The sequence below is a fragment of the Staurois parvus genome, unplaced genomic scaffold (genome assembly GCF_062004578.1).
Source record: "Staurois parvus isolate SC_StPar_1 unplaced genomic scaffold, SC_StPar_1.0 ptg000052l, whole genome shotgun sequence".
Classification (NCBI taxonomy): domain Eukaryota; kingdom Metazoa; phylum Chordata; class Amphibia; order Anura; family Ranidae; genus Staurois; species Staurois parvus.
Genome location: NW_028317848.1, coordinates 3,617,610 through 3,634,706, shown reverse-complemented (window position 1 = coordinate 3,634,706; position 17,097 = coordinate 3,617,610).

The window sequence follows — 17,097 nt, the reverse complement described above, 5'->3', positions numbered from 1 at the left end:
TCTGGCCAAGCACTGCACCTTGATAGAAGGTCATATGCTCCATAATACCCAGAAGAACCAGCTGTAGAGCTTCCTGGAAGTCCCCAATAAAAAGGAGATCTGCTTTGAAGACAGCAACACCACCATCTGTGGTCGCAGGTTTAGACTCATACTGGCCATTTTATTATTGATTTCTGATGCTGCCTATCACAATGAGTAAAGCACCAGAAAAAGAAGTGAGCAGATAAATGTTGGCAACTATGTAAAATGATCACTATTTGCAAAGAAGTGCACCTTGGTATGTGGTGAACTATAAAGAGAACCAAATCTGACAGACAAGTGCCTAGTATACAAAGCTAGGGTCAGTTTTATATGTTATACATATACAGAGGCTTGCTTTAATTTGTCCTAATATGTGTTTTATTGTTGTGCCCCATGGTATACACATCAGCCATATCTGCTAAAAAATCATAATTTGAAATACTCTAGCCTTCTTTTGGTCCAGTTTCATTACTATCCAGCTTCCAGGACAGTAAGGGGTAGATTTGCTAAATCTGGTGCAGCTGTGCATAATAGCCAATCAGCTTCTAACTTCAGATTGTTCAGTTAAGCTTTTACAATAAAACCTGGAAGCTGATTGGTTTCTATGCAGAGCGCATCAGATGTTGCACTGATCAGTTTTAGTAAATAACCCCCTAAATTTTTCTGATTAGACAAAAATAGCGCTGCTTTTCATTTGGCTCTCTAATTTATGTTCTTATTTTCTATTATTTTGAAGGGAAACTGTAATGGTGTAGGTCTATTTTATTTTAGTAATATATTAATTCTAACAGTTTTATTTGAAATTTTAACTTTTTTTATATATATATTCAATCTCTGATCTGCAAGTAATTTTTATTACATGTAAAAGATTCCCAGAGCACTATGGATTATCTAACCAGACATTACAGCAGTGCCTGCCAGCTTTGAGACTTTGGACTGCGCCATGCAATATGTAATGAATCAATATTAACCTCCCTAGCGGCATGATTATTTCAGATTTTTGGTGCTGAAAGCGGTACCATTTTTTTGCATGGAAATATGTATTTTTTTTTATTGTAGGCCTGTAATTTAGGAATAACTCACTGAAATCTGTCCGAACAAGAGTGTAGTAAACATTCCGGATATGATAAAACTTGAAACACAAAATCATAAATTATAATTTAATAAATAATCATAAAAAATAATAATATAATAATAATAAATTTAATTAAATAATATAATCAAACCAAAAACACTGAAATTGGAAATAGAGTGCCAAGTTCGCACATCGCTGAGCAAAGTCGCAAAATCGTTTTCAGTGTCTGATGACGAATTTCCCCACGAATCATTATCACTCAATTCTGCAAGTGGTTCTGATTTACTATCGCTGTTCTCTAGCTGGTCCAAAACCGCTTTTGACATAAAGGGACGCTTTTTGGACGCCATGGACTTTTCTAAGTTTCCAGGCAGAAAGAACAGTCAAAATGCAGGCAGGGGACAGGACAAAGCAGTAGGGACAAAATGTATGTGAAATGTTTTGAAACAGCAATGTTTTACTATGTAATAATAATTTTTAAAAAAATGACATTTTTGAAAAATTTCAAATTTGGCGCCGATTCCCGACGTCACAGGGACCGGAACACGAAAGCCGGATGCCGGCATCGGCCGGAGGTGATGGCCGGGGACGCATCGCGGGAGCGAAGGGCAAGGTAAGCGCTGCAGGGACTCCCTATGCAATGCCGCATGGTAAGCCCGAGTGTAGCTCGGGGTTACCGCTTTTGGTACTGAAACTCTACCCTGAGCTACACTCGGGAATACCGCCAGGGAGGTTAATGAGTTATCCAGCTTGCAGCTTGCAGAAAGGAGCCTAGTATGCCTAAAAAAAATGTATATATATATTATCGTCCTTTTAAAGTTTTCCACAAAGCCTATTTTGAAAAATGTGAAGTAGATAAATGTTGGATATAATTTGCACTTAGCACTCCTTCAAGGGGCTAACTGCTTTATTTATCGGCTATGCAGTGCTCATTCTGGTCCCTGAGTGCTCAGCAACTCCTCCCATGTTGGTGTCTAGAATTTCACCAGCGCCTCTTGCAGTTGGACTGTTTCCCTTTATTTTGAAAAGTGCTATGCAAGCATCATTCGGGAATTGGGCAGCAGGAGGATTGTCTTCTGTAAATGCTGATTGCCTGGCTGGCATATTAATCCCTCTAGCGATGTGAATGTGTTGTGCATTCGTTTCCGGAATGGAATGGAAAACCAGCCCAGCCTGGGATCCAGAGCTGCAAAGCAAGAGTGTTAGCCAGTTAACCACCATGCTGCCCTGTAATACATGCTTGAACATGCTACACGGATGCTGCAAAGGCTTTGACAATGGCACAAGACTGACCAAACTAGGAATTTTATCATTTCTGGGAGGAAATGCAAAGCATACAGTATACAGTATAAGGTAATCCAAGCTTACAAATGGTTCACCTAGAATGTTTGGAAAATACACTGGTCATTCTGCAAGGGAAACTGTACTGTGAAAGTGAATGAATGAAGTGAAGCACTGCTGACTTCTTTTATCTAATCAAGTGCAAGCAAATGTAGTGCTACCCCCACAGGAGCTGCTGAGTTTTGAGTCCTCCAAAGCTCTACACAGCCAGGCAAGATGCATTTTCCACTCTTGCATCCAAAGTCAGTAAATAGTCCATGAGCTTGGTTTTTGTTGTTTCATTAGAGTTTAACAACTTGGATGGGGTCTAGGGGTATATGGGTTGCCCAATGGAACTGAAACAACTTGGAGGACAAACTTCTTATGTACAAAATCAGAAAAATTTAATCAGTACACCGTCTTTTCTAGGAGCAATTAGTCCCCTTAAATGACCCCAAATGAAAATCTCTTCATCCACCTGGCTGTCGTGAAGAATATCCCACGGCAAGGGAATCAAGACACATAAGTATAATGTCCCAGGGAGAACTAATGTAGTTGAGTATTGTACCCGACTGCCCTCTCCCATGTAGGCTCAGGGGGTGTAGAAGTACTCACACTGTCCTGTTCCTAAAGCTTTGAAATGTGAAGTTGCCTTCAGGCCTTATGCTGGGCTGGCTTCTTCCCCTGCTGACAGGCTGCCCCCTTCCTGGACTGTAGAACAGTGGAGGTCCTTCTTTCCAGATCCAAGCCTGTAGGCCTCCTCTGGGGCCCCCTCCCAGGCTTCACACCAGCATAATTTCCTCACTCCATTTTCTACCCGACTCCTATGCTCGTCAAGCTGTCATATTTAAGGGCTGATCCAACCACACTACCAAGCATCCTTCCTGGGATTGGCCAGACTCCCATAAATATGCAGATCAGCCCCTCACTCCCACCCACTGGCTTCTAGAAACTTCTCCAAATCTCTGGAGCGGCGGGAGGTACTAGAGAACTGACCTGTAGAGCCCTCCAGCTCTAACCTAAAGTAACCTTGTTGACTCACACCCAGACTTCTAGCAAGCCTCTAACTATACAAAAAAAAATTATCTACACTGGAGTGTGTTACACAAAAATACTATTTTTTATTTTCTCTGCACATGATTGGGTAATATTTCCAAAGTGAAACATCACCACATTCACTAAACTCTGGAATAGATTCCCTTGCAAAGTGAACAGTCTATTTTAACATTTAGTAAAGCAACATCATGGCGTGTACAAATCACCAATGTGTCACCTTCTCTTCTATAAACTGTGACATTATGTAACCAGTTGTGTTTTTTATTTAACTGTGAAATGATTACCCCCACACGCTCACAGGTAATTTGCCTGAACTGAAATGGCGAGGGGGCGGCTGGAACTGCTCATAAAGTAGAAACACATTTGCAAAGATAATTGGCTATTTACAAAGACAAGTCCGGAGAAATATTGTGATACAACGTATAATACAGAAGTAATAGCTGAGGATGTGTGGGAGTACAGCAACGAAAATTAAACTTCTAATGGACGCTCTGTGCTACTGTTCTTGATTATCTCATTAGATCTGCTTGGACAGCATCAGCAGTTTCTGTATAGTAGAATGTAAGCAAGCTGGAGTTCAGAATTAGTATGAGGGTGACACCTAGAAAACCCACAACTTCTTTGTCCCTGTTAAAGCATTGCTAATGCCATGAATGTATTTTAGGATGTTAATTCAACTCTCAGAAAGTATAGGGTCTTTCTATTCGTTCAGGATAATTCATCTTTAGAGTGTTTTCTCAATCTCTTTAATTGTCTCAAAGGTGAAACATCAGAGGTCTGTTTACACCCATGAAATCTCACCAAAGCTCCCCAACATAGCTCCTACAAATTGTATATAAAAAAAAAAAATTTAATTGGAAAATAAATAAATAAAATGGTAAAAAGTAATAAAAAAAATAAAATAACAAAAATTAAAAACTACTAACCCCATCCCCTGCTATACTTACCATATCCAATGCATTATTGACAAAATCCACTGCCATATTGACACTGTCCACTGCTCTACTAACTGACACCATTCACAGTCCTACTGATACCAGTGGCAAAACTACAATGGTCGCAAAGATCGCACTGGAATTCCACCACAATGGGGGGGGGGCAAAACAGCAGGAAGGGGGCCCTTTGCAAAACATGTGAAAGGGATCTGCTGTGGGAACATAATAAAGGGTCGCGCAATGGGAGTAAATGTCCCTGGGATCAGTGGGAAGGATCTAAGGCTTGAAGGGAAGGGCCCCACCTGGGGTTGGAGGACCCTTCATGGTTTCTTGCAATGGGGAAGGTACTAGATATGCCTCTGTTAGGGAGTATTAAAGGAGTTCCTACAAAAATGATTTTATTATTGTGCAACAGAGTAGAGCCTTCTTAGAACAGAAGGTATTCACCTGTCTCACTCCATCACTTATCCCAAAACTAAGAGAATTATTCCTAATTTCCGGATAGTGGGAATAGCCATACACATTATTCCTTTTCTCTCCAAAGGTCAACTGTACATCCTGAGTTCTTGGTGTATAGAAATAGTAAAGTTACAGCCTAATATTATAGAGCCATTTATTCAAACTGCATATATCTGTTTTATGCATTTTAGCCATCATCATTGCAGTGTATGGAAACTATGGCGTTTATGGAAGAGGGCTTGGGAGCCAACTTTCAACCTACTATCCTGAATTGAGGAAAAATCATCTTGTTTTTGTCCTAAGAAGGCTTTACTGTGCCATGCACCGGTTCAGTGGAAGGCTTTTCTGTTTCCATTTCTCCCTTGTTGCCATAACCTTCATGGTTATTTTTTTTTGTTGGGTCCCAAGCTCTGCTCCATATAAGCCATGGTTTTCGTACCCATTTCACCACTTACTTAGAAACACCCCCCCCCCCCCCAAAGCAGTGCATAGTTACCGCTCTGTGGCAGTAGTGGACTCCCAAAATAGTTACATTCTGGATGCAGAAATCTCTTCCAGTACTGGCATATCTGAGCAGCAAGTTCCCATAAACATGACTAATGCCAAATTCATAGCATCTTCACTGTAGGAGTACAATTTCATTCATGTCTATGGAGACTTACTGCACAAGTAGGGAACTAGGGATAACTTCACTTTTGTTATAAAAAATTATAGCAAATAAAGGATTTTATAGCCTATACAATTGTTTCACAAGCCATAATGGAATTTAATGTTATGAAATCCTTCTTTTTCAATCTGGACCCTCTGTAACTTTCTGGAAAATCCAATGCAATATGGCAACCTGGAGGCACTCTGTACATTTTCCTAAGACATCTATACTAAGGTCGCAGTGAAATTTTAGGCATCCCCTGTAATAGGAATTTCAGTTTTAATGAAATGCTCTCCACGGGTTATATACTTTAACAGAATGCAGACACTGCCAATTTCCTCAGTAGAACATTTGAATTTGTTCATGTGATTATAACGAAAGCTGACTCTCCTATTCAGAATCAATCTGAATCAATCAATCTGAAACAAACCGCTTTTTCTTCAGAGCAGAAACAAATAGTAGTCTGCAACAAAATTGGTTACAGTCCTTGTAGTCTATATAGATAATCCAAATGGGTTTGTTTTTTTTCCCAATAGTGGAGTTACACTTTAACCACCTCCCGCCCGCCATATTTTAATATGACGGACGCAAGGTGGTTCTCTCATTCTGGGAGGATGTCATATGACGTCCTCCCATTCTAACTGCGCATGCGCGGCTCCCGGAGTGTGCAGCGCGGGGATCAGCAATTCGCTGTTTCCCTCGGTTACCCGCATTTCTCTCCCCACGAGCTGTCACACTGACAGCTCGTGAGGAGAGCCGGTAATCGTCATTCCTCAGAGGGGACATGTACACAGATCATCAGAGCACTGATAATCAGTGTGCCCTGATGATCTGTGTAGCCCAAGCAGCGCCACCTGTCAGTGTCCATCAGTGCTTATCCATGCCACCTGCCAGTGCCACATCAGTGCCACATTTCAGTGCCCATCAGTGCCACATCAATGCCACATATCAGTGCCCATCTGAGCTGCCTTTCAGTGCCACCTATCAGTGCCAGTCAGTGCCGCCTATCAGTGCCAGTCAGTGCCGCCTATCAGTGCCAGACAGTGCCGCCTATCAGTGTGCATTAATCCCGCCTATCAGTGCCCGTCAGTGCTGCCTATCAGTGCCGCCTAACAGTGCCAGTCAGTGCCACTTAACAGTGTTGCCTATCAGTGCCAGTCAGTGCCACCTATCAGTGCCGCCTATCAGTGCCATATGAGTGCTGCCTTTCAGTGCCCATCAGTGATGCCTGTCAATGCCCATCAGTGCCACCTACCAGTGCCTCCTCATCAGTGCCCATCAGTGCCACCTATCAGTGTCCATCAGTGCAGCCTATCAGTGCCCATCACTGCAGCCTCATTAGCGCACATTAGTGAAGGAGAAAAATCACTTATTTACAAAATTTTATAACAAAAACTAAGAAAAAACATTTTTTTTTCAAAATTTTCAGTGGTTTTTGGTTTGTTTAAGAAAAAAAAAAAACCCAGAGGTGATTGAATACCACCAAAATAAAGCTCTATCTGTCACAAAAAAATGACAAAAATTTCATATGGGTACAGTGTTGCATGACCGCGCAATTGTCATTCAAAGTGCAACAACGCTGAAAGCTGGAAATTGGCCTGGGCAGGAAGGGGGTATAAGTGTCCTGTAGGCTAGTGGTTAAGGAAAGTGAGAATGTTGTTATTAAAGTAGAATTCCAGCTTTAATATCAGTCCCTCTTAATGTATGTGGCTGGTGCTACTACTGTCCATTACAGTGCATGCAACGGCCACATTGGTCCACACAAATTATTTAAAGTGATATTAAAGTTCTACTTTAAAGCCGAGTTGCAACACTTTGTTCAGCTTTGGATAGCGAAGGGAACAATTAACATTACTTTAAGTTTACGTTTTTAAGTTCTGTGACTGCATTGGGATGTCATGACCCATGGCTTTAGAGTAATCCTCGCACAGTAATGGTGTTTGGAGCTGGATGGGGAATGAGGATATACTGTATAAGGCGAAGAACAGATGTCTAGTCCAAAACTTCAGTGCTTGTTGTACATCCAACCTTACCTGGAGGTTTTCCTAAGTCTCCAAAAGGATTCCATTAAATTTTCAAACTTGCTCAAAGCAACCGCAAGAAATTGGCAGCATGCAAGCTGTTCAAAGTACTGTATAATTACTTTCCTTTAATTTTTTCAGTGAAGGTTAGGAAAAATAAAGTAAAAAAAATAAAAACGTAATGGTTTATTTAATGGTTTACTTTACTTTCTTAAAGTTTTATAAATTAGCCGCACTGTCAGCAGATAACACAGGTTTAATCATTAAGAGAGTGCAAAGGGCATTGATGATGCATTAACCCATACCAGCTCATAATCTTCCAGTTTATTTCCTTTAAGGTAAAGATACATTCTGATGGATTACTTTGAATTACTGTACATTTCACATTACCATTTTCCTTATTGCATATACCGGAAACACTGAAGACTGGAGGCTTTTAAGGACATCTATGGGACAGTACAATACTAGGGTTTTTGAGCGTAAGGATCCAATAATAAATCTGGAAGTCATTCTGGCGTTTTAGCTCAATTGAAATTAACTTAGAAAATATGTCTTCTTGGGGGGAAGAATTATTAACTGATAGCTTAAAGTATAACTAAAAGCCAAACTTTTTACAGTTTTGGATAGAGTGGTGAGATGTTAGAATTCCTGTCAGATTTTTGCTCCCTTTAGGGATATTAACTTTTTATAATTGTCCTGATCACTAATGTCACCAGGAAAGAATAGAAGAATAGATGGGAAATTTTCCAGTGAGGATACAGATGGCAAAAAAAACTTACAGTGGTTTTAACCCTCCTCTACTCTGTCCAAAAATGTAAAAAACAAAAAGTCTGGACTTTAGGTAAACTTTAAAGAGGAATGACAGGAAAAGAATATTGATTTAAGCTCAAGTTACTTCTAGTTATGGTAATCCTATGTCTTGAATGCTTCTGTGTAGTGTAAAAATGAGGGGAGAGGGAAGGAGAGTGAATGAGACAATCTCCACACTGTACCAGAGCAGGAACTATTTGTCACAGTGCCGATAAAAGAGCACTGACTGTAAAATCCTGCATCAATGAAGCTGTCATTTTACATAGAAGCATTCAAGACCTTGGATTACCATCATTAGGTATCTCATTTTCATGGAACATTTATTAGAGTTATTGGCACCGGTATGAATATTAGCTTCTGTGCATAATAAAAACCTGCTAACTGCAGAAAGAAAATAGGGAGGCCCCTTCTGTTATCTCAATACTGGCACCCATAACAGTCTTTAAAGACATTATACCGTGTTTCCCCGAAAATAAGACACTGTCTTATATATTTTTTGGCTCAAAAAAACACACTAGGTCTTATTTTCGGGGTAGGTCTTATTTTTTAATAAGGGAGGTGCAGAGGTGAGCTGCAGGCAGTTGTGGATGAGGGTTACTATGGAGAGGGCCAGCTGATGACAGTTGTGAGCTGCAGTCAGGTGTTGCAGGGGAGACTTGACAGGTGAGTTTCAGACAGGGTGCAGATATGAGCCCAGACAGGGTGAATGTGTGAGTTGCAGACGGGGAATGCAGAGGTGAGCTGTGGCCAGTGGGTGCAGAGCTGAGCTGTGGTGGGGGTGTAAAGGTGGGTTGCAACTCAGCTTGCCTCTGCACCCCTCCAGCCGCAGCTCACCTATGCACTCTGTCTGCAACTCACCTGACTCAATTTACCTCTGCAACACCTGACTGCAGCTCACGTTTGCACATCCCCCCTCCCCCTCCACTGCCCTCATATGGTTAGCTAGCTTTGCAAAACACAGCTATCAGCAGCCGGCCCCTCTCTATAAAAACTCCCGTTTGTGGTCCTATCTTCCCACACAGTGCACCAAGCGCACTTTCTGCTCCGCCTCTTCCCCACTGGCCGGTGATCACCCCTGGGGCATCGGCTTCCATGCATTAGGCTGCAGGAGGAGATGCCCCACCCCTAAACACACTGCATACTGCACCCGCAGATATCTGTTCCTTCCCTGTCCCACAGTGAGTACAGAGGTAGGGAGGTAGGGAGATTCTGTGGGAGCGGATGGTGCTGTCACTTCCACCGCGTTTCTGTGTTTATAAGAGACAGTAGGTATGGGTGTGCAAATGGCCAGTGCCGAAATGGCGTTCCGCCATGTTCCGGCTGAAAAAAAGCCCTGATCACAACTAGGTCTTATTTTCGGGGTAGGTCTTATATTTTAGCAATTCCCAAAAATAGCACTAGGTCTTATTTTCAGGGTAGGTCTTATTTTAGCAGAAACAGGGTAGTATAGGTGCAAATGAAGACCTAGCTATATGGAAGATTTACAAAACTAATCTGATTTCTAGTAAAAGTACAATAAAGGCGTCAACATTTTGCTATGTAAATGACTCAAAGAATGAACTTCACTGCAAGCAAGAAACGTTAAGTGTATCTAAACCCAAAAACAAAAATGTAATATACTGAAGCTTACCAGTCCTTAGATGTGGTGGCTGCATACATTTTCACTTTTCAGATTAGGAATATGTTTACAAGCACAGAAAGTACCTGTTGATCTTAAAGTGGTTGTAAAGGCAGTAGGCTTTTTACCTTTATGCATTCTGTGCATGAAGATAACAAAAATCCTCTGCATGCAGCTCCCCACCACTTTTTCTTACTTGAGCCCGATCTCAATCCAGTGATGTGTACAAGAGCAGAGGCTCTCTCGGCTCCCTCACACCTCATTGGTATAGATACAACAGCGGTAACCATTGGCTCCTGCTGCTGTCAACCACAGCTAATGAGGGAGCAGGGGCGTGGCTGAACCGTGCTCTGTGTGTCTTATGGACACACAGGGCTGGCTAAGGAGTGAGCATGCATGGGTACCCCCATAGCAAGCAGCTTGCTGTGGTGGCATACAGTGAGGGGAGGAGCCAGGAGTGCCAGTGGGGGACCCAAGAACAGGAGGATCGGGGCTGCTCTGTGCAAAACATTGCACAGAGCAGGTAATTATAACTCCTAGATTGTAAGCTCCGAGGAGCAGGGCCCTCCTATCCCTCTTGTATTGAACTGTATTGTTGCTGTTTTGTCTCCCATTATATTAAAAAGCGCTGAGCAAACTGTTGTCGCTATATAAATCCTGTATAATAATAATAATAATTTTAAAGAAATAAAATTAACATTTAGTATCACTTTAAAATAAAATAAGAAAGAACACACCCACAACAGTGTATTTGTTATAATGCTTACATTATAAGAGCAAAGTCATATAAAGTTATATAAATGTGGTTCAACACCACCCAAGTATAGCAATGCAATAATGCAATGCCTAACGCATAAGCAATAAGTAATATAAGTGATACATAAGGAAAACACCATATTTAGAAACACACTGTGTACAATACTATATATGAACAAGGTGATCGTATGAAGGAAAACCTGCTAAAAGCAGAAATTACCAAAAAGAAAGCAGTAGTGGAAATATCAAGTCAAACAATAGTGAGATCCTAATGATCCAATGTTTCAGGGTACTGTCTGAGCTCTTCAAGGAGAAACTATTGAGCTTGTCATTAATGTTGTGTCCTTTTTACTTACTGTGAGCTCAAAAGAAAGCACAAAGCACCTTATCCTAAAAAACAAAAACTCTGTCTAAAGAACTCAAGTAGATGTACATAATGAATCAAACTGTATGAAAATGAACAGTTACAACGAATGAGCAAAATCATCTCAATACAGCATAAAATAAAAAAAGTAATAGAAACAGTCTCTTTTGTGTTTTTCTAACCCATGTGCATTATCTAACCCATAGAGGTGAAAGTAAACTGTAATAGCTGAGACTTTTGGATTAGAATAGGACCTTCTGAACACAGGGAAAGAGTCCTCTTTTATGGGCTATGACTGTATGAGCCATAAACAGTGTCTCTTGCTAAAATATTCTAGCATAATGTAGCTAACGTTCTTTCTCTAATATATGGGATAGGGTTAGGAGTGTACTGGATGCTCAATGGAACTGTGAAACCAAGGACAACTTCCTGGAACTATACACAAGTTTTTTACAGCAAAATCCTCTTCTTGGAAAGCTAGCCAGCATCCCTGTATGAGTCCCTGAGTGGGGGATCCAGTGCCTGCCACTTTATAGTAAGACAATCCTGGGTAGTTGCTAATCTGATTTCCCACCAGAGTGCTCCTTCCCCTATCTGGTCCAGAGGGTGAAGGTTTACTCACTTAGTATTTCTCCTGTGTTGCTGGTAGGTCGGTGGCTGCTACCAGGCCTTCTAGCTGGGTCGCTTCTTCCCTGCTACACAGGTGGTCCTCTCTCAGGGGGCCAGTGAAGTCCCAATCTTTCCTCCTTCCAAGATCCTGCTGTCTGGAGGTGGGCCCCTCTCCCATCTGGGCCCCATCCCAGGTTTCTGCATTCCAGCTTCACTTCCTCATCTTCCACACAACCTCTTATCCAACTCTCCTGCTGCTGAGCAGGCTCAGTTATTCTTAAAGGTTGTCCTGGCCCCTTACCAAGCCTCCTATTGGGGGTTGGCCAGGATCCTCTAAGAGTACAGACTAGCCACTCCTCATTCTCTGCCCACTGCTTCTAGATCTTTTTCCAAAGTTCTAGAACAGGGGGAAATCCCAGAGAGCTGGTCTGCAGAGCCTCTCAGCTCTGTCATAAATTTGACCCTGCTAACTATCACACCCAGGCTGCTACTCAGCCCTCCTAGCTAATAATTAGAGTCTAGCTTCCCCTAACTGACTAGGAAGGTGCTACAAAACTATGGGGTAATTCATGTTTCTTCTGTAACTGCTTGAAGGAGAACCTTGTTTCTTCCTGGTACACATCAGAGAAAGTTATAATGCTACAGAAATAATCTTATCTTTAGTGTACACTACTAGTCCCATCAATCCACCATGTAAGGGAGATAAAAAAAAAGGACTGACATGTTTTATGTCCAGCCTGTGTGAGAACCAGGGTTGCCCCTATAGGTATAATGGAAAAACAAGTACAAGCAAGATTGGATGGGAAGTGTGTTATCTGCAGGAAAACCAAGTAAAAATAAAGACTAAAAAGCCTGAAAAAAGAAAACTAATGGATCCACTACATACAAGTATAGGTAAGCTGCAATGTTTTTGTTTTGGGGTTTAAATAAGCTTGAAGGCAATGTTGTTGGTTAAATATGCTAATGTATTTTGGTAAAACTGTTGCAAGCGCCCAGTGTGGTGTAGCAGCAAGTGCCTGCACTCCGAATTCCTTATGCAAGCTGCAAAAACCTGTATGGATGATTGAGATAGTACCAACCCTCCCACCTTCCCTATGTGCCACTGGCATGTTTATATAGGCCTGGCAATGGCATATACAGTAGGCCACCAGGAATTACCTATGCCCATAAAAAAGCAGCAAATTGTCCCAAGCCATCCTAACACTCAAGGTACTTGGCACTAGAGCCAAAATAATGTTGCCACTGGGATTTCTGAAGAGTTATAAACAGCCAGAGGGCCAAAATATGAAATCCTTAACTGTACCACAATTCAAGATCCATTCCTGTACATACTAGTCTCTGGAGGCCTGAGCCAAATGCCCTCATTTTCCCTTCATGAGAAAATGCTGTCTGTACTGCATCACCCTCCAGAAGCCTCAGTGTTGTACATATCCAGTGTTTCCCATTTGTTACAATAAGAATAACAAGTGTAACATTTCAATGGCATGAAATGAACATAATTATATTGACTTTGCCAATTTCATTATGAAGAAACAAGGCACGGTTAATTATAATGGATTATTTCTATATGGAAATGAACACTTGGGATGCAACACAAATGAGAGAAACACAACATATAATGCAATTACATTGCCATTGTGTTGTGACCCAGGAATCCTTGGCTGGCACAGACAACTGGCATCAGCAGCAGCTCCTCTCTTTTCACACTCTCTGGCTGCTTGCTATTCTTTTACACACAACATTGCCTTCTCTGACTCTTTAAAGTGGTTCTTGGGATTTGGATGTCTCCAGTTATGTCCCTCAATGCACTACACACAGTTGCTCTGAGACGCATGACTCGTCCAGATTGCAAAAATAGGTTTTCACACCCCAGTAATCTTTGGATGTTGTATGATATTTTGTGAACAGTCAGTCGAACAGTGCCATTAGCTTCACCAGTTGATTTATTGCAAAGTAAAAGGAAAAAAAATCACCAATACAAAGCTTATGCTGGTCCAGCTTTCAAGTTGTAAAGAATTGCTATGCAGCTAGCACAGAGATTTTGAAGGAACAAATCCAGCTTTAATTTTAATACATATTCACTCTTTGGTGCCATCTCCGGTGTGCCACTCTCCAGCATCGTTTATAAGCGTGCCAAAGAAATTAATGAGATTCTGTTGCAGCTGTAGGAGAGACAGAGGGATACATGGGAGGGGGTATTTTAATGTGGACTTACATATGGGTTAATGTCAATGACAAAAACAGATTTTATGATTATATTGGTTAATATTTATCTGTTTTGTCATTCAACCAATATTAGCAAGATTTAAGTATGTTTACAATGGATTCTAAAATGCAACATAAAGAATGAAATATAAAAAAATGCCCCTGTTTTAAAAAGAAGGCTGCACACAACAGAGAGAATTACCGTAATTTTATACAAGAAAAAATAGAGGTGCCCTTATTAACTTGCTGTCTACCAAGGTACCAAGGGTAAACAAGGGGTTAAAGCAAGCTTTGTACTGACTTTAACAGCTAGTGAAGAGCTTTCAGAAAAGTCATCTGGATGGCTCTTTTATGGCGCCAGTGTTTATTCCTGGGCTCTTCTGTTCATCCACAGGAAACTGTTCCAACAGTTAGGGCAGGAGGGGACCTGCGAACCTGGAGGCAACATGTATTATGTCATTTCTAGAGTCACAGATGTCATTCCTCAACTAGTGTAGCGAAGGATGCAGCTAATCAAGCATGATCTGTGCTTGATTATCTGCAATGGAGGGCAGAAGAGACAGCAGGGGTCTAATAGACCCTTGATGTTTCCATAAAGAGGACTTGTCACCTGCCCAATGCTATCACATAGGGGGCTTGTTAGCCCACTTCTGATAGCAATAAAGATAGTGAAAGCAATTAAATAAATAAAAAAAATTGTAAAAAAAAAAATAATTAACTAATATAAAAACAATTTTAAAACATTTTTTAAAGCACCTCATCACCCTGTACACACCCTATATTAACTCACAGAATAGGTCAAGCACATGTATGTAAACAACAATTGAGCAACACAAGTGAGGTATAGTCGCAAACATTAAAATGAGAGCAATAATTCCAGGGCCATAATTCATAGGTAACTCTGAACTGATAACCTGTAAAGGCTTTTAAAGTGTTGTCTATGAAGAATTTTTGATTCCATAGTTTTTTTTTGCGATTTCATGGGCATGTGCAATTTTAAGGCTTGACATGTTTGGTATGTATTTACTCCACTTATATTATATTATTTTGCTAAAACCTGGTATAATATTGTGTTTGTTTGCATTTAATTGCATTCTTTTCTGAAAGTATGTGTTTGATAAGTAACTGTGCAAATATTGTGCAACATAAGAAAATGCAGCTACCACCATTTTTATCTACAGGGTCTCTGTTTTCAGAAAGTATATAATTTGTATATTTTGGGAGTATTAAAGTAAATGCAGATTATAACATATGTGCCCCGGTAGGCAAGTGGTTAATAATTCATATGTTTTACCTTTAAAGGATTTGTCCAATCAAAATTTATATTCAATTGTTAGATGAATTCACTTCAAATTTGTCCTACCGTTTTTGTGGCATTATTGCCCCATAAGTAGCATGCAGCCCATGAGTCAAGTGTTTTATGCCAAATTACTGTCAACATAGTTACAACATGTTACAATGTCAACATACAGAGACTGCATTTCATCACCATACCTATGGTTGTATTGCAGATTGCTATATCTAATCATAGAACTATTACTAAGAGTCCATGTAGACAATATTAGATTTGGAGACGGGGGTGACCAATGCTGGGCCCTTTGAACCTCATAACTAGAAAGCCACAATGGCCAGGCAGTGCCTCTGTCAACAATGTCTGTTAATGATGAGTTCATATCAGGGGCGGACTGACAACTCATGGGGCCCCTGGGCAATAGGGGATCATGGGGCCCCTGTGTCCTCGCCCACACTCAAATCACACCCAAAAAAGCCAATGAAAGGTACCAGGGACATCTCATGGGGCCCCCTACTGACCCCGGGCCCTCGGGCAGTGCCCAAGTTCCCCAATGGTCAGTCCGCCCCTGGTTCATATCTGTAAAGGCAACATCTGCTCAATTCCTAGTACTTGTAGTAAATGAATGTACAATACCAGCAGCACATATAGCAACATAGGTCTTGTCTGTTTAAACTCTTCTTACAATTACCACGTTAGCTATCAATCTTCTGTAGGAAAATATGGCATACTGACAAACAGATCAAAACCATGTACATTAGATGATAGATGGATGTTCTGGCTGCCACATGGCTGTTCAAGTAAACAATATTTTTTTCAAAGGTGCAGGACAGCCATACATGGTAAAAGTTCTTCTCTTCAGCCACACTGAAAGAGGGAAACAATAGATTCCCCCCAAACCACACTAAAGAGTATAGATGGTGGGATCGCCTCTAAGGCTATTGTGTTCTGACAGCTGCTGCTGCCATGGCTGTCACTATACCTGAACAGTGGTTGCATCAGATTGGCTGCTTACACTGTTCAACCAAGAATTTTCTACTTTTATTTTCATATTAAAGCTTGTTGAGCTTTGTGGTGCTGACCGGGCAACCAACGGCTCAAATTTTAGCAAATTTAGCATGTGTCAACATTATCTAGTAACCCCCTTGCCACCACCACAATCCTCCTCACCTCCAAAATGTTTTTTTTTATTTAGTTATGAGAAGTTTCATAACCTGTATCAAGTTTTTATTTGTCTCTGTCTCTGCCTAAGGGTCAACATACAATTTGACTGTACAATCCTTATACAATCAACTTTAGATTTACCAGAGCTTTGTAATATGAGGACCTATCTAAACTATCCAATCCATCTGTAGCACCCTCTAGTGTGCATCTGGAATAGTATAATGGTATGTGTACTAGTCTGTGATTGAAGTTGGGTTTATTGCTGGTCAGTTGGATGACTCAATAAATTGTGGCTCTATCTCCTCCTTCTGAATCTGGAGGACCATGAAACCTTCCAGAAGTCGGTAAGCAGGAAGGGGCGGAGACCTAATCTGCAAGTTTATGGGGGAACAGCCAATCCTAGGTTTGGAGACCTTGGTAGAGTGGTGGACTGGCTGACAGAGGAGTTGGGTGGAAGATAGACTACTGAGTAGACTGTCAGTGCCTGGGAGGTGTCCTATAGGTCCAGGGGGGCCATCCTCCAGGCTGGGCTTGGGCTGGCTCAGGAGGATACATTCAGCAGTAAGGCATAAATTGGATCAAGGCCTGCAGCAGGGAACAAAGAGGACAGTGTGAGTACAGCAGCACTCTCTGGGATCTACAAGGGGAAAGAATGCCACATGTAGCAAGCTTTATAAGGACAGCGCTAGGCTCAATCCTTTATCCTTGTCCTGGGAGATCTTCTGAGAAGGCAGGAGGGCTGAT